Genomic DNA, 19530 nt, shown 5'->3' with positions numbered 1-19530 from the left:
TAATTTGTAAATGAAAAAAATTATATTAAATTAAAAATTTATAAAATTTGTCTAAATATAAATGCCCTTAAATATTAGTAAATAAAAATAAATTTGCTAATGTACAAATTGGTTACAAATTTGTAGTTGCATTGTAGTCTATAGTGCAGTTTTAGGTAGATGAACATTATAATTGCATATGAATAACATTACATGTCAATATTGATTAGTTAATGAGATCTGCTAAAATTCATCAAATTTGTCTATAAGCATTGAGATAAAACTGTAGATAAATTTTTGAATACGATTAATAGCATACGATAAATACTATTGCATTTAAAAATCATTTGTTAACGAAATCTATTTAAAATTTATCAAATTTATCTAAAATTCTACAGAAAAGTAATTGTAGATTAGCAAATAAATATTAACTTGTTAAAGAGATCTATTGCAAAATTGTAACTTAAATAAAATGAAATTTTTAGAAAAATTGTAACTTATAAAATTAATACATATGCATTATTAGAATTTAAAAATGCATTTAAACGTTCCTTTTCACCAATTGGGCGATTTAAGCAGACTATTTTATTTATAAGTATTATTGCGATATTTTATAAAATAAGAAATAATAAATTTTGATATATTAAATGATAAATACGATATAATATAGTTCAGATAATCTGCATAAAATGAAACTTGAACGGATTAAAAGACTAAATATTCGATTCAACGAAAAATTAGCTATCAAAAGTTGTTTTCAATATAAAAATATTCTCATTCATTATTGTTCATAGTAGATGTAAATAAATGTGTTTTCTCAAAAAAATTTTGTTGAAATTAGTGATAATTAGTGTTAAATTTTTAAATTTTATAATTAATATAAATTGTTTAATAAATTTTATAAATTATTTACTAAATAACCTAGTGCATAAAAAATTGTAAAATAAAGTGGTTCTATGATTACAATTTAAGCTTATATAAAATTTAAAAAAAAATATTTATAAATCAATATTATTATAAATTTATATATGAATATGTTTCTATAACAATAAAACTAAGAAATAATTACAAATAATTTTTTAAATTTCTAAATTTGTAAAAATATACAAAAGTAGAAATTAGTTAATTCTATTTATTATTATTAAATTTCTTCAATTTGTTTTCAACATTTACAAGTTACAAGAAAAATGTGAATGGGTAGAAGAATGTTCCTAAGATGTGGGCAAAAATTCAATATGTACATTTCATCCCTTAACACACAAAGGCCTATAGAAGAGCTCTTTCGGTCGGGGTTGATGGTAGGTAGATACAAATACCAATTATTTCGCTGTGATAGCATTGTGTACCATATATAATTAAAAGTGAATCCCTCCTTAACACTCCGCAATATTAGACAACGTTGTAATTGATTAAATTTTTTGGGTAATTTATGAATTTGCGCTTTTAATTTAATTAAGAAAATTAATTATTTAGATATTATATTTCAGGCCGTAGTCCTCCAGAAAGTGGCGCATTATTAACTCAGAGCTGAGACGATTTTATAAGTGATAAATATAAAGGAGCCTCTTGCAATAATATGAAAATAAATGTATAATATATTAAACTATACTCAAGAATTTTGAACTTAAAATCAGTATATGGCATTTTATAAAATTGTGTATGAATGATTTTATAATTATAATTATATTTTAATATAAGCAATAATCCTAGTGTACTTTCAAAAATAATATTAATATTATCTTGATATTTTTGCATGCTGGTTAATTTCCAGTTATAATCATTTGGTAATTACATCAAATTGTAATAATTATTTTGATTATTATAGTTGAACGTAAATGAAGTACTCAAAACCAAATGATTAAATCTAGCAAAATAGCTCTTTTAATTTCTTTCTGATTTTAATTATATAAACTATTAAAATTATTTAAAATTAAAAATAATTAAAATAATTTCTTACCTTTGTCCTGATACATTTCACTTAATTTACACAGTTGATTACAGTCATATTAAATTTGCACATATATCACAAAATATTACTGTGCGCAGCCCAATTAAATAATTTATTAATAATTTAATTATACACAAATAATTATATACGTTTAATATTAATGAAATTCTGAAATTTTGCACCAAGGAACATGCTTATACACAGCTCAATTAGGTTCTACAAGTTGGAGACATTTTATGTGAATAATTCTTAGTTTGATTTTGTATGAATTAAAATTATGCAACAATAAACCATTGTGATTTAGACCAGTGCTGTACTTATTTTTAAAAAAGAAAATTATTACATTTTTAGATTTATTTTAAAAAATCTTAAAACTATGCCTTCAACTACTACTTATTATTATATCATACAAAATTAATAAAATTTTAATGCATTAACGTAATAATTTTAACAAATGATTTATAACAAGTTTTATTGTCAGTATTTGAACAAATATAACAATATATAACAAAACATAATTTGTTATATATTGTATATATACATATTGAAAACAAAATTATTTTAACACTAATAAAAATAGGTTCATCTGAATATGTAGAAATTATATAAATATTATATCAAAATTCATTCAAATTAAAATTTGCAATATGGATAAATCAATTATAAAGGACAATTTAACTACATTTTATAAGTAACATACCAAATTACATAATATATAAAAATTATAATGTTTAAAAAATATTGTTCGTTTCTTAATATTGTATCATTGATGTGATTTCAAAATTATAAATCAGTAGATATTCGTATAGTTTATAATTCATAGCTCCTTGCAAAAATGTAAAAAATTACTTATTATAAAAAATTAAATTCAAACTAGTTGGTTTGGTATTTAGCCTTGAGGCAAGTTACATGAACTTCCCGAAATGTGTAAATAATCGACTTAATAAAAAAAAATGTAAATAATATACTTCATTAATCCTACTTTTAAAAAAAACGATAATAATTTTAGCAAACTTTGACGAATTTTTAAAATTAAACTACTTGTCGTTAGGCCGTAATATTACAGTAAGTTCTATAAGACCATGATGTATATCGCCAAAAAAAATTCCATGAAAATCGGCTTAAATTTTTTTTCAACAGTTAATTACAAGAAAACGGCTCGGTAGATTTTCACCTAAAATTAATCAGTATCATTCCCAACTACTATCTTTCGAACAGTTTTTGATATTTTTTAAATCGGTTCGGTAGGATGAGCTTAAATGTCGACGAAAATTTAACACTTTTTTCAACAGTTAATTACAAGAAAACGGCTCGGTAAATTTTCACCTAAAATTAATCAGTTATCATTCCCAACTAATATCTTTCGAACAGTTTTTGATATTTTAAAATCGGTTCGGTAAGATGAGCTTAAATGTCGACGAAAATTTAACACTTTTTTTCAACAGTTAATTACAAGAAAACGGCTCGGTAGATTTTCACCTAAAATAATCAGTATCATTCCAAACTAATATCTTTCGAACAGTTTTTTATTTTAAAATCGGTTCGGTAGGATGAGCTTAAATGTCGACGAAAATTTAACACTTTTTTTCAACAGTTAATTACAAGAAAACGGCTCGGTAGATTTCACCTAAAATTAATCAGTATCATTCCCAACTAATATCTTTCGAACAGTTTTTGATATTTTAAAATCGGTTCGGTAGGATGAGCTTAAATGTCGACGAAAATTTAACACTTTTTTTCAACAGTTAATTACAAGAAAACGGCTCGGTAGATTTTCACCTAAAATTAATCAGTATCATTCCCAACTAATATCTTTCGAACAGTTTTTGATATTTTAAAATCGGTTCGGTAGGATGAGCTTAAATGTCGACGAAAATTTAACACTTTTTTTCAACAGTTAATTACAAGAAAACGGCTCGGTAGATTTTTACCTAAAATTAATCAGTATCATTCCCAACTAATATCTTTCGAACAGTTTTGATATTTTAAAATCGGTTCGGTAGGATGAGCTTAAATGTCGACAAAAATTTAACACTTTTTTCAACAGTTAATTACAAGAAAACGGCTCGGTAGATTTTCACCTAAAATTAATCAGTATCATTCCCAACTAATATCTTTCGAACAGTTTTTGATTTTTAAAATCGTTCGGTAGGATGAGCTTAAATGTGGACGAAAAGTTTTCTTCAAATTACAAAGAAACGGCTTGGCAGATCGTTGCACAAAACTGACAAACGATAGTCCTCACCGAAATACATCAAATGGCTTTTAAATTTCTAAATTCGGTTCAGGCGTTTTTGAGAAAACGTCGATCAAAAAGTCTAATTTTGACAAATGCCAAAAAGACCATACTGATTTTTGCAAACTTTGACGAATTTTTAAAGCTGAACCAGTTGTCGTAGGGCCGTAATATTTTAGTATGATCTAGAAGACTATGGTATCTATCGTCAAAAAATAATCATAAAAATCGTCGAATTTTTTTTTTTAAAACTTTATTACAAGGAAACGGCCCGGCCGATCTCTACCAAAAACTAATCAGCACGATTCCCAACCAATATCTTTCGAACGGTTTTTGAATTTTCAAAATCGATTCAGAATTGCGGGCTAAAACGTAGACGAAAATTTTCACTTTTCTGCCATTTATGAAGAAACGGCTTGGTCGATCGTCGCACAAAACTGACAAACAATAGTTCTCGTCCAGATACATCGAATGGCTTTTAAATTTTTGAAATCGGTCAGCCGTTTTCGAGAAACGTCGATTTACGGCAAAAAATCTGTTCACATACACACACACACACAACACACCACACACACACCACATACTTTTTCCAAATTTGTCTCATTCGATTCAGAATGGCTTGAAACGTCGAGAAAACATAAAATTAGCGAATCGGGTTTTTTGATGAAAACATAAACTTCTCCTTCGGGAAGTTAAAAATAATATTAGTTAATATCGAATCGGATCTGGGTACGGTTGTGCCAGGGTACTGTAGTGAAAAAAATTGTCATAACGGCTAAACTATACTGATTTTGAGATGAAGTCCATAGCGAGAAAGATGAAGTATTTTTTGAGCAAGTTTCTATTAATGATTTCAGTCAGTACCTTACATTAACTGTTAATTGGTAATTGTTAATGATTACCAATAACATGATCTGTAGACTCTGCTTTAAAGAGTAAAAAGCAAGTTTTATTGTTTGATTTCTTTTAATTGAAGTGATCACTTATAATTAGTTTATTTTTTTGCTGTAAGTTGAATATTAGTAGTTATTTATTTTTTTGCTTAAATCATTTTAGGTCAGTTATAATGATGATTGTTTTCAAAAGCGTACTTTGTGTGCGGTTGTGACAAACTTTGAGTATGATTTTGACACATATTTTTGGTTCTTTTTGGGTGAATATCCAACAGATAAAAAAAAACTAACTTAACTAAGACAAAAAACACAAGATAAAGAAAAAGGTCAATTCAATATAAGAAAAAAAATGATTTTACGCAGAATTTTTGTTAACTTTGTTTAACAAATTATGTTTTGTTATATATTGTTATATTTTATTCATAAGTTTCGTTAAATATTTTTGTTGTGTTATATTACATATACTTGTTATTAACGTTAATAAAAGTCAAAATTTTGGCGTTCATACTTATAGTTTTTTAATTATTGTTATGTCTGTCACAACCGTCCCTGGGTAGGTGGAAGGTTATGACTTATATGTCATATTAGTTTTAAATAAGGACTGTATTTCAGTATTTCAGTATTTCTTCGTAAACAAATGTTCAAACTACCATTTAATTAACTTTTCACTCTGCTAACTAGTGAATTAACAAATTATGGCTGATCAAAAAAGTGGCCCAGTCTCTCCTATATATGTAAATTAACAAATTAAAATCTGTTACTATCTGCAGTCTTATGAATAATCATATGTTTACAAAAAAAGTCGTTATAAACCATCATACTTATTGTTTTTAACCTTCTTATTGATGAGAAGACATGCTGATTAGTTTTTGACAAATACAGCTCTAGCAGCTTCGGAGATATGGAACAAAAAAGTGCTAAAACTGTCAGTTTTTGAGAGAACTAAGAAAATTGTCACGACCGTCCTTGCAGGTGTGTACCGTTGTGTCATTCGCCCTTTTATTGTATGATTTGATTTTATGACTAATATATTGTATTTAAGGACAGTATTTAGTACTTCTTCGTGGATAAATGTTTAACTTATCATTTAATTAACTTTTCTTTTAACTGGTAAACTAACAAAGTTATAGCTGATCCATGGCTGATCAAACAAATTGGCACAACTGTACCCAGTGTTTTCCTATATATGTAAATTAGCAAATTATAATTTGTTACTGTCTGCAGTCTTAAGAAAAAATCATATATTTTTGATAGTATTTTTGGCGCTTGGCAGTAGATATACATTTATACAAAATAGTGTCAAATTATAAATAATTATACTTGCCTTATCTTTGGGTACGGAACTAATTGAAGTTACTTATTTACTTCCCACTATCCTGTTACAACTAGAAAACTTTATAGAAAACTTAATAATACGTATTTAATCACAATAGTAAATAATAAAAAATGACTTCAACAAAATATCGAGAAGAAATAAATTCAAATGTTGTGGGAGACAACAAAAGCCTAATTTAATGCCTTGCAAGGAAGTCAGAAGGCGGAAGCAGGAAGTTACGCTGAGGCGGTATTATAAACTGTTCAAACAGGATACGCCTTACAAGTGTATGGACATATGTAAATGGGAATGAGAATTTATTAAAATTATAAGATGTGTAGGAGATATTAAAGACAGATGAAATCTTTGTACTATGTTGATGAAAGAACAACATATATATTTTTTAAGTTATAATCGCAAAAAATTCAAAAATGAAAATTTGTATATATCTTTACGTTTCTGAAAATTTTGGCATACCTTAGAAACAATGGATGTATGTGTGAACGGATACAAATTTTCGTCGACTATTTCGCGAACACGGATCAACTGAATAATTTAAAAACAATCGATTCCTACTGATAAAGAGACGTGCTGATTAGTTTTTGGCAAAGGCAGGTCTAGCCTTTCGGAGATACGAAGCAAAAAGTGCCTAAAATGGTACTTTAGTTGTTGAGAAAGGAGCGTCCGATTTAAATAATTCAAAAAAACATTTTATTTGTATTGACGAACTGAACAACTGGTGAAATTTTTGTAAAGGCAAGTCCAGCGTCTCCGGAAATCCAATGAAAACAATAAAAATAATGCTATTTAGCGGCCAAAAATGATCATTAGACATATGTACATCGTATTACTAGATATTTTATAAATATTATAATAATAAGTACAAATTTTGTGTACATTTATATGGTTTTCTTACCAATGTTTACACGTTAAACGACTACGCGCTTTCCAAATAATAATAATAAATTTTCAGATATTTTATAGAGATTTTAACAATAAGTATAAATTTTGTTTATTTTCCGTACCAATGTTTACCCGTTAGACAGCGACGCCGCGCTTACGCGCTTCATATTTTGTCTCTATGCAGTTAAAGCAGTACGATTGCTTTGAAAAACAAGTTCAGATCTTCCAAATATGTCAAAATAAAAAAAACATTTTTTTTTCAAAAAAAAATTTTTTTAAAAAAAATTTTTTTCAAAAAAAAATTTTTTTAAAGAAAAATTTTTTTTCAAAAAAAAGTAATTTTTTGTCCAATTTATAGTTTCTCAAAAATCTTATTTTTTTTAAGTAAATTTTTTCAAAAATGTTAATCGTTTTAAAAAAAATAATAATTTTTGGTACGGGAAGTTCCAGCAATTTGCCTTAAGGCACGATGCCCTAATTGCCTTAAGACAGAATTCCACTTACAGCTAGTTTTTTTCAAAAAAATCATAATTTTTCAAGAATCTATTTCTTTAAAGTGTTGCAAAGTTTTTTCTTTACCCAGTCTTTACTCAGTTTAGTTTTTGATACGGGAAATTCCAGCAATTTACCTTAAGGAACGATGCCAAGCACCACTAGTTTAATATCTGCGTCTATTCCATAATGATTGGACATTCGGGCATTAAGAAACAATTTTTTATTTATTTTTTTTATGTATAGCAACATTAAGCTGTTTGAATCAATTCATTCGCTCACTTATATGGTTGATCTTACTTATTCTCACACTTATAAGGTCACATATAAAATTATTGTGCTAATTTTTTTCAGTGATCTTCTTTTGCAGCCTTCTTGAAACTGCTATCTCAAGAAATTGAGCTACCATATAATCAGTATGTTCTTCAAGTTTTAGAAAATAAATATGATATTATTATTTGAAGACATATATTTAGATTACTGCCATTTTGCAATATATAGCCTTTCTCACAACGTAAACTAGAAAAACGTTGCCCTAAATAAAATTTCTAAAAATAATTACGCAATTGCCCCAAATGTTCTAGAATTAGGACAATTTGTTAAACCAAGATTGTATATTTTTTAAAATTTGTCGATTTTGAAAGACTTTCATTTTAAAATAGCGCCTTGGCAAATGCTTTAAAAGTGCACTTTTATCATGATTGCCAAATGATATAACACATGTTTCTTTCATACTAAAAAAATCGAATAAAAAATAAAACCCTAGCTAACTCACGGCAAATATGTTCACTACCCATCTTTCTCATCATATTGCAGCAAAATTAAAAACTTATTAAAAGGGGTAAAGCAAAAAATTTTAGCAAAAATCGGATTACATGAAGTTTTTATTTTTAGTCTTTTTTTAGTATGACACTTAGAATTTTTGTACAATTTTCCAATCCTTATTAAATGCGCTAAATTTTAATAGCAATGAATTTAATATATTTCTTAAGGGCTTTTCAAAGTTGCAAATTTTCTGAGTGACTTGACTTTTTTAAATATGTGAAATTTTAACATGATACAAAATGGTATACTTAGATTAATGGGTTCAATCCAAGTATAGAGACGAAATTAATCATTTTAAGTAAAAATAAGAGAAATTACTCTAAAAGTGACCAAATATAAGAGAAGTTACTAATAAATATATTCGATGGAGCTCACCAAGTATTCGTAATAAATTTTCGAATACAATTGTAAGAATTTTTAGTTAACTGATCACCAAAGCCAATTACCTAATTTTATTTTCAATGTTAACACAAAATCTGCTTTGATAACATTAATTTTGCAATATGTACTATATAAAAATACGCCTTGTAAATTAAAGTAAACCTTAAAAAAGTTATTAAATACATTTGTCCATGAGAAAAGTTTTTAGTTGTAAATTGTAATTTTAGATGATTTAAGTAATGTGCTGCTAAATAAGATGCATGATCTATACGAAATCCCAATCTCGCTGATGATTTCATCCAGGAAAAACTCGTGAATGATAATAACAATGATCAGAAAATGTGCTTATGTCTAAATATATATTTGTACGGAACCCTGTTTGAGCATGTTTCAATCACTGAACGTTTTTCATAGGTGTCATAGCAATTTACTGCGTCACCAGGTGTTTTTCGTAAGACTGATAAAGAATTGGCCTTCGCATCATCGCGCTGAGTAACAGTCAACGCAAAGACGGTCTAGAGATAAAATTTTTTTGTTATTCCCGGAAATCTTTGTACATTAAAACCGGATCGTAAAATGGAAAGACATAGGTAAATAAGGCTCTGGGCCAATTGCAACCAGCTCCAAGAGTTGGAATCAGGTTTATATACTAATTTCTAACAGGGGATTTTCACACTATATACACAAAATTCAATATGAGGCTTAGGGATTTTATTTCTGATAGTGTTATCAAAAGTTCTCGTGAAAATGAAAATCATTTATTTAAAATCAATAGTTTTAGAATAAGTAGCATTATGTAGCTCTGATAATATAAGCCAGCGATTTTCCGATCGTTCCTGCTTCACATGGATTCAAAAATATTTCCAAATTTAAATAAAAAGCCTTTTGAGATAACCATTGGGTTGCCATCTAATAAAGCTAGTACAAAATACATTACAGTAGCTCATAGAAAATTGCCAATAATTCTGATTGCTATTGCTTTGAATTATGGAACATGGATGTATGTATATCTTACGTAGACTGTACATAAATAATAATATCATAAATAATAAATCGTTTTGTTTCCTTATTTGATATTATGATAATATGTTGCATAAAATTTATCATGTATGTAATCATAACATTCAAATAATAATTGTGAAATAAGATGCACCAAGAAAAATCTATCAATTACTAAGATTATAATAGTAAAGGGTAGTACTGCCCAAGGGCAAGTTGCGCTGAGTTAAACTCCAACTCGTTCCAAGAAAGTAATTACTAGGATATAGCAATTCTAACAATAATATGTTATAAAAGTATGTACCAGAAATCTTGTTATCAAAAAAAAGAATTAAAGCAAATATTTCATAATTTTTTATGTTTATTTCCATATGAATCCTTGAATTTGAATACCAATTGACTCCGAGCTTTATTTAGGCGCTTAAGCTTATTAGGAAGTGTAATCCCAATGTCAATAACAAAATGTGTTTTTTGTTGTCGTTTTCATGGATGAAATTAGTTGATATTTTTAGTTGACGGTTGTTTGTTGTGTTATGTGTGTCCCGAGTAAATTTGATTAAGATATTACAGGCCCCGCGCTGTGCTGTTGCTTTGTGCGACTCCACTCTGACTAAAGGGTGATTTCCAACATGGAAAAGAGGCTCTGAAATGCAGCAGAAATAGGAAATATTCATAAAAATTTATGAAAAAAAATATTTGTTGATAGTTTAATGATATCATTTATTATTTTCTACATTATTAAAAAAAATCATACTATTCTCTTACGTACAACGCTATAGTGAGTCAGTGAAATACGGTGCAAACGCAGCAAAAGTTAGGAAAATTTACAATAATTTAAGAAAAATGAAAAAATTATTGTTGGAGGTTCATTGTTATGCCAGATCAATCATTATCTTCTATATTAACACGTTAAGCGCCATGTCAGTCAAATGTATCAAACGCTAAAACGATCTACATGAGCCATGAAAGCTTTGTTTCAAAAAATATGCAATCAATACCAATAAATCCTACGTTTTATATAAATTGATGGTCTTTTGATATCTAGGATTAGATATCAATCTTAAGCTATCCTAAAAATTATGATTTTCAATGTTAGATAATTATTTTTTTGAAATAAGTACATACCAATTATTAATAATGAAAATGTGCTCATATGCATTTTCATAACTTGATATCAATCATAGATTAATTAATCGTACTCACGTGGCCAAACACTAGATTGGCATTCAATTTAAATATTCTATTGTCAGTATTACCAAATAATTGCAGATGCTTCATATGAGATATGTTAATACATTTTTAAAAATTTATGTCTTGGGTTTTGAAAAACACTACTAATTAACCACTATAACTAGGAGATTTTATTCAATTAATCTGTGAAAGTAGATCATTTTTAAAATCGTAGTGTGACTTATTATAGCTCCACGCAAAAATTTATTTAGGGACCCTTAAAAAATGTAAGGATATACCACAAAACTGAAAAATGCATAAAATTGCACTGTTCATCATTTAAGCTTTAAATTTAAATTTTATTTACAATGAATAACATAGAATAAAAAGTGCTAACACCTCCATAATTCTAGGGTATTTTAAATAAAATGTTTATTGAACACTGGCAGCATTATATATATATATATATATATATATATATATATATATTTAAATTTTTATAATACATTTTTAATATTACACATGAACATATAATGAAATGGTAATATGTGAAATAGGTGAAATAAGGGATATTGAAATGGTGAATTATTTTTGATAAGATAAACAGACAAAAAAATCTTAGGTCAGACAAAATACGAAAGAGAAAAAAAAAGAAAAATTCAATACAAATAAAAAAAGATTTTACGAAGAATTCTTGTTCACTTTGTTTAAAAAAAATATGTTTTGTTATATATTGTTTTATTTTACTCATAAACTTTGTTTAATGTTTATGCTGTGTTTTGTTAGATATTATTGTTACTAACTACTATGAATAAACCAAAGGTATAAACCATTTTGGTGTTTATACCTATTGTTTTTAATCTATTTTATGCCTCGTCCCTCGAATGTGGACGGTTGTGACACGCCCTTTTCTTGTATGATTTGATTTTATGACAAATCCGTCGTATATAAGAACATTGTTCAGTATTTTTAATTGAACGTATGTTCAAATTACCATTTAATTTAGTTTTTTCTCCCAGCTAACTGGTATATTAACAAAATTATTGCTGATCAAAAAAAGTGGCACAACCGTACCCAGTCTCCTCTACTATAATTGCTTCACTGATTCGCAAAATTAATTATTATATTACTAAGGTAATACTAAAATCTGTTTAAACAAAAATACGTAAATAATATAATAATAATCTAACTCGAAAAATACTGCAAACACTACTGTGGCGATAGAACGCTGCGCATACTCCCGGCCCAGTTCAACGTAAATGTTCAACAAACATATTTATATAGATGAATGATTACGTGTGTAAATTTGCTGAAATTATATCAGATTTTCACCGAGTTTATTTCATAAATATTTGTCGTTGGGTAATATTTTGACAAAATATTTAATATGTTTGTGGAATCTTTATAAAAGGCAAATATTGTTGTGTACACTCTCGTTCTATTTGTGTGTTTTCATTTCACTACAAGTGATATGTTAACTGGGTTTTTTGAATGAATAAAAAGATTTATTTTTTTAAGGAACGTCGTTGCCCTTTGTATTTATATATAAATACAAGAATATGTTTATAAGTCCATAATTAATTTGTTAACCGTATTGGACTTATATTTATAACTAATTTGAAAAATACTGTTGCACTTATTATTCATTCCCTTGATTATGGAGCAAATTTGCTCCAAGTTAATTTTAGTGTGTCATGATATTTGCAATATAAAAAAACAAAATAATGTATAAAAATATTATTATAAATCGATGTCTAATAAATCATCGTAAAATTACTTAGTATTTATTTTTAATTAAATATTCTTTAGTTATTTATGAAATGCGCTCCACAACCTTTCAATTTTTATTCCATATTCCATAATTTATAATTTCAAACAAAAGTACCTACTATTTTGTTAGATTTTATTTAACGTTTTATAAAATTAATAAATAAAATGAAGAACATAAACTACATAAAACTATTTTTTGATCAGGGGGCGTCCATTAATCACGTGAGGTTTTTAGGGGCAGGAGGGGTTTGACAAAAAATCACAAAATATCACGAGAGGGGGGAAGGTGTATTGTATATTATCACGTGTATAATATTTATTTTTTACCTGATTTTTTTACCATTTTCAAACAAATCCAAAAATTTTACAATCTTTTCTCGTAACTAAAAATACACTTGAAGTTTGGTGGGGGTGTTAATTTTGAATATCACCACGTATCATCAAGAAAAGGAGGGAAAATCCAAAAATCCATAAAAAATCGGTCACGTGATTAATGTACGTCCCCCCTCACGATGCAGTTAATGAATAACAGAATAATGATGAAATTGATTGACCAGTTAATGATTTGCATTTATTGATTTTGCACCAAGATGTAACAGAAGCTTTTGCTTCTAATGCAACTTCTAATTTTTATATTATATCACTTTAATTATGTTTAAATTAGACAAAATTTGCTCATTTAGATTCATTTTTATAGTCTCTCTACGAGGTGAATCTCTCGCCAAAGAAAACCACATACGAGATTTTGAGTTGTAAATTTCATAATCATAATACAAGATTTTAGAAAAATAGAATTTAAAATAAAATTTTCAACTTAATTTGTAATAAAAAGCTGATCCAATAATCTTATTATTCGAAAAGAAAGTTACTGTAACTAAAAGCTAAATGAATGCCCAGTAAGTCTTTGAATTTCAAATATATATCATAAACCTCATCGTAATTCGTTGAAAATTCATCAACAAGTTACAAATTATCATATTGAATATCAATATTTATATTTTCCAAAACATAATAAGTTGATTAAATACTACTAAAAATATGCGCAAAATACAAACTTTATTATTACTATTATTATCACTGGTGCTTTGGTCATCCTTGTAATTTTTTGAATGAAATTAATTTCACAATTATCGTAGTAGTTAATTAAATAATTAAGCCCAGGCCAGTTACAAATTGAAATTAAGATCGATATTAATTTTTCCTAAACGATGGTGATATTCTGATGAATTAATTACTGTTCAAGCAGATGGACAAAGTATGTAATTTGTTATTATCATTATTAATAAAAATAATGCACTAGTCATTCTTATAGTATTTTTAATTTCGAATGCATTTTACAATTCTCGTCTTAATTAATACAGAAATGTATATTTAATACCAGAATTACTACAAACAGAGCTTTGATAAAAATATTAGTATTAACTAAAAGATAAAACCAATTGCATCTTTTATTATTATTATTATTAGTGTTGAAATTATTCCTATACTACCCTCGCAATTTTTTTAAATTTAGAATATATAACACAATTTTGCACATTTGGCTCGGTATTTCCAAAACGGCTGGACCTGCCCCCGCCAAAAACTAATCACCACTTCTCTCCGTCATTACGAATTGAATGTTTTTTGAATCATTCAATACGATGCTCCGTTCTCTCAAAAACTTGGTTTCTATTTTCAACACTCTTTGCTCCGTATCTCCGAAACGGCAGGATCTACCTTTGCCAAGAACTTATCAGTACATCTCCCTATCAATAGAAATCGAATATTTTTAACCATTCAAATCGGTTGATCTGTACGCCCGAAAACGTGGACGATAAAATGCGGACACACAAAACACATTTTTTCTGATGTATGTCAAACAAAATGTTCAGAAACCTTCAAAACGTGAAGATATGCAAAAATTTTCATTTTCGATTTTCGGCCCATTACTATGACTACCCCACGCGAAGTTAAAAAGCATTGAAAGGCAAACAGATATTATTTCAGATTGATTCTTGATATTCGCATTTCCTAAAAAGTGAAGCATATTACGACTTGCATGATTATCGTTATTGGTGTTCTGGACATCTACGTTTCGAACAAATTTAACCTCGTCCTCATCGTAATTAATTGAAAAATGCATTTTTAAGGCCAGAACAGTTACAAATTCATACTCGTTAACTGCATATAATTTATAACGGCATAGAAGTTCCTTAACGATTCTGTTTGCTCAAAGTCAGTTATGTAAGCCAAAGTAAGAAACAAGTACACAATATCGCGCCTCACAACAAACGATATATTTTAGTAAAACGGCAAACAAGAATCGGAGTTCTCGTTTGTGCAAACAGAAATTAACTGATAGGTCGATAACTACAAATTCATTAGCGCTTACGGACACTCCCGGCGGAGAAGAATACAGTTACATTCTCAAATAAAGATCCGTTTTCTCCACACGAAAGTTTATAACGATATTTAATACATAAATTACAAACATCGAAAGCCCTTTTGTAGTTTTAGACCGCTGCATATAAATACAAACTAGTGGTGCATGGCATCGTGCCTTAAGGCAAATTGCTGCAACTTCCCGTACCAGAATTAAATATTCGAGAAAAAAATTCAGTAATCAATAAATATTGATCAATGATTAATAACAATTATCTTAAACATTTTCAATTAGATAATTATAATCACTATTTTATCGTTCATAAAATATACAGTGACGATCTTATCGCTCAAACTTGAGAAAGTTTACATTAACAAGAGGTGTCGAATAAATCCATCTGAGGATATATTTCTTACGATTAGAATAACGCTTTTGAAATATATACACTTTCAAATTGAATTGTAAATTTAAAATTCATTTTTGAAAATTTTGAAAAAAAAAATTTCTGAAAATTTTGAAATTAGCTTGATCTGTATAAGTAAAATTTAAAAATTAACAATCTCGGTATGGAACCCAACAAAATGGAACAAAATTAGAACTCATTTTTTTAAATTTTATCAAATATCTGATAATTTGATGTGCATATGTCTAGTGATCATTTTTGACCGCCAAATATCATTTTTTCTTACTTTTTCCTCTGTATCTCCAAAACCGCTAGACCTGCCTTACCAGAAATTTCATCAATTCTTCATTTCGTTAATACAAATAGCATGTTTTTTGAATCATTCAAATCGGGTACTCCGAACTCTCAAAAATTGAATTACCGTTTTTGGCACTTTTTGCCCCGTATCTTCAAAACGACTGGACCTGTCTCCACCAAAATCTAATCAGCACGTCTTCTCATCAGTAGTCGAATGTTTTTTTAATCATTCAAATCGGTTGATTTGTGCGCCCGAAATTGAGGACGAAAAATTGTATCCAAACATGCCAAAATGTTCAGAAACCTTCAAAACGTGAAGATATAATAATCAGTATCCAATTAATTAGAATTGCCATCAATTATACTATATTTTCCATACGAAGTAAGTTCTTGATTGGTCAAACTATTGTCAATACAAATTATATTTAATAAAGTTTGGGGTTTGGTATTGTCTATGATGCCATTCATAGACCACATTCTTACACATTGACCACATAATGCATTGGTCATTTTTGGGCTTCTCTAGAAATCTTCTAGAAACCTTACATGGTAAAACGTTAGCCGGGTCAGCTAGTATATAATAATAATAATAATACGTTGTATGATTGAATGCTTGCATTCGTAATGCATGTACACATATTCGCAAAATTAAATTTTATTTATTAAATTAAATTTAGCAGAAATTACCGGAATTATTTGTGGTTTAAGACATAGGATCTTCAACCTTACCACCACAAGATTGCAGATTCTATTGTATCCTCGGGCAACCTGATATCAAGTACTAGTAATATCAGTTTCATTTGGCAATACAAGTATAGATCTTAATATGAGTTCAAATGAAAATAGCTTTTCGGGGTATTGCTGAAATATAAATCATGTTATTATAGATATATTCAATAATAATCTCGTTACAAAGAGAATGGACAACCTATGGATTGTCTTCTAACAATTCAAGATTGCTGTTCATCAAAAAAATAAAAAATAGATTTCTTTTCTTCTGTTAAAAGAATCTTTCTTCAGTGCTGGCATTGCCAGGTCAATGTTAAAATTTTAAAGTATTTTATACTTAATATTTTAGTCTCTCTGCCTAACAGTGTGTGTCTATGCCCTATCTATCAAAAAACATATATCCAACGCCGGGAAAATTTGGAAAACGGTTAGGTATTTCCCCTAAAAGGTTTTCGCATATTTCGATTGAAACTAAATGGTAGGGGTTGGCCACACTAAAGGTTTTTTAATTTTTTTATAATGCCTATATAAAAAACATACGTGACCCTAAATTTTCATCCTCTCATAACAAACCCCTACTTTGTGAGTATGATTATAGTAATTACATTATTGAAATTTTCATCGATTTCTGTTAGTGAAAGTTTTTGACTGACAATAAAATATATATTTAGTTATAATATATTATTGTCGATGTGTAAGATAGGGTTATCCATAATCCATAGTATTAAGACACTATAACTTTTAATAACGCCTTTATAATTATTTTATTTTATTTAAGATTCTCCAACCGAGCGGATACTTGAATAATGAAGAATCAAATTTGAATAGTTTAAACATTTTTTTATTAAAATTCCACTCATTAGGAAAAATTATCACAGAACTTCTCATATCGATCTGTGTAGTTGCACAATATGAATGATAATAATTATAACAAAATGATGTAATAATTAATATCTGAACGTGTCTATGGCGCATTTTTTTAAGGTTTTATGCCACCTGTATTTGCTTTTGAAATAATGCAACAGCAAAAACATCTGACGGAAATGCATATACAGACATATATTTTGTCTAGTACACATATATTATTCATTATATATTCACCAGATATTAAACACCAATTAGTACGCAATACAAAATTAAATATTGCACAAAAAATTAATATAACTAACTTGGATTGAGATAATTTCTACATCACTGGAAAAAATGTCTACACGTGGTTATAAATCTAAGACGGTCAAATAAATAAAACATTTTAATAAGAATCAATTCTCCATAAAATAAAACATAAGTAATGAACAAAAATTAATCCACGACTCAAATCACATTTGCCATAGAAATCATACACACCGTAAACAAATAAGCATCATTTTATTTTTTATACATTTTATAATAAAAATATTTTTGATACCTACATATTTTTAAATACTAATTAAATTTATAAAAATATTTTAAATCAAAAATTTACTCTTCTGAACCTGAATCTATTGTCTGTGAGGCTCACATTATATTAACTTTTATTTTTGGATTCCCGGAAAATTTTTGACGCTGCCCATTCTAGGTAAAGGAAATATATTTAAAGTATTGTATTAGTTAAATCTATATCTAATAACAATAATTATGTGTTGAATAGATATATTATTCACATTGCTGCATTGAATTTTCACTATTTATTTAGATGTGAATAATAACTGAGTCGCTATATTTCACATTGAAAAATTTTGAAAACTTAATTATTTAAATTTATTATGGTTTTAGTTTTTAACTCAACTGACTTTAACCATCTATTCAGATAAACTTCAAATAGCACTCAATTTGAATGAATAAATGAAAAAAAAATATTTCGAAACCGAAAGTGTCAATATTAATTAATTTAATAGATTATTAATATTGAGTATATTATTAATTATTTAATAATATATAATTATTATTAATATTTTTACAGTACCCTCACAATTCACAATGGAGGCCAAAGCAGAAGAACAACTAAATAATCCAAACCCATCGCAGGAACAGTCCATTAAGCCTGGTGAAGAAAAAGTTAGCCATTACAAAAGCATCAGGCGGGATAGAGAGTTCCTGGGTAATATTAAAAAACAATTACAAATATATCATTTATAAAATATAAATTTATATTATACTTACAATTTTGGGTCATCCTGACGATTACTTTGTCCAACTGCTTCTCCACTAACATATAAACATTAAATGAGACTATTAATTATGTGATGATTAATTAAAGATTGAACATAAATTATACGATTGACAATTGGGGTTTTAAAGCCAATGTCAAGATTTTAGATCAAATTTATGAATTCTTTTGTTTTTCTTCGCGTAATCAAAATATTCTTCATTATATACCCGATGAACATAATCATGGTTTTGATATTTAAGTTTATTTATTAGTAATTGTAGCGTAATTTGTCCTAAGATTTTGTATAAAAATTTTATCTCACTAAAATTATACAAATATGTTCAATTTAGATATTACATTTATCGCTATGTGTATTTATTTTTCATGTGTACTAAAAATTTCAATGAAAGTTCAGAAATGAATTAAATTTAATATTCATATAGCTACAAGATTTAAAATATTATGTGCGAGCTGATAAATTTATTTTAACAAATGTGAAAGTTAAGTATAAAATCTTAATTTAAGATACTTTCAAACTTCAAACTTTTTTGTAAACGTATCAAGAACAAAACATTTTAATAATAATGCTTAATAAAACAAAGATGAGTTAAATCCTACTAAATTTCACAAAATTGAACTGATGATACTTCATATTACTGATAATACATTCCTGTAAATTTATAACAAATATTTCGAT

At 27.5% G+C, this 19530-nt stretch overlaps 1 long non-coding RNA gene across 1 annotated transcript; it reads right to left on the bottom strand.

Moving 5' to 3' along the window:
* Positions 1-18180: 18180 nt before the first annotated feature.
* LOC113372202 lies at positions 18181-18886 on the bottom strand. The gene is made up of 3 exons (XR_003366741.1): positions 18845-18886; positions 18648-18778; positions 18181-18256 (listed from the first exon to the last, which is right to left on the bottom strand). It is a non-coding gene; the product is annotated as an uncharacterized LOC113372202 (long non-coding RNA).
* Between the last annotated feature and the right edge of the window lie 644 nt (positions 18887-19530).

Source organism: Ctenocephalides felis, unplaced genomic scaffold (genome assembly GCF_003426905.1).
Source record: "Ctenocephalides felis isolate EL2017-DRISC unplaced genomic scaffold, ASM342690v1 CF-g0.4_SCAFFOLD_01604, whole genome shotgun sequence".
NCBI lineage: Eukaryota > Metazoa > Arthropoda > Insecta > Siphonaptera > Pulicidae > Ctenocephalides > Ctenocephalides felis.
The sequence above is the reverse complement of the archived record's forward strand: the minus strand, read 5'-3'. Positions and strand labels throughout refer to the sequence as shown.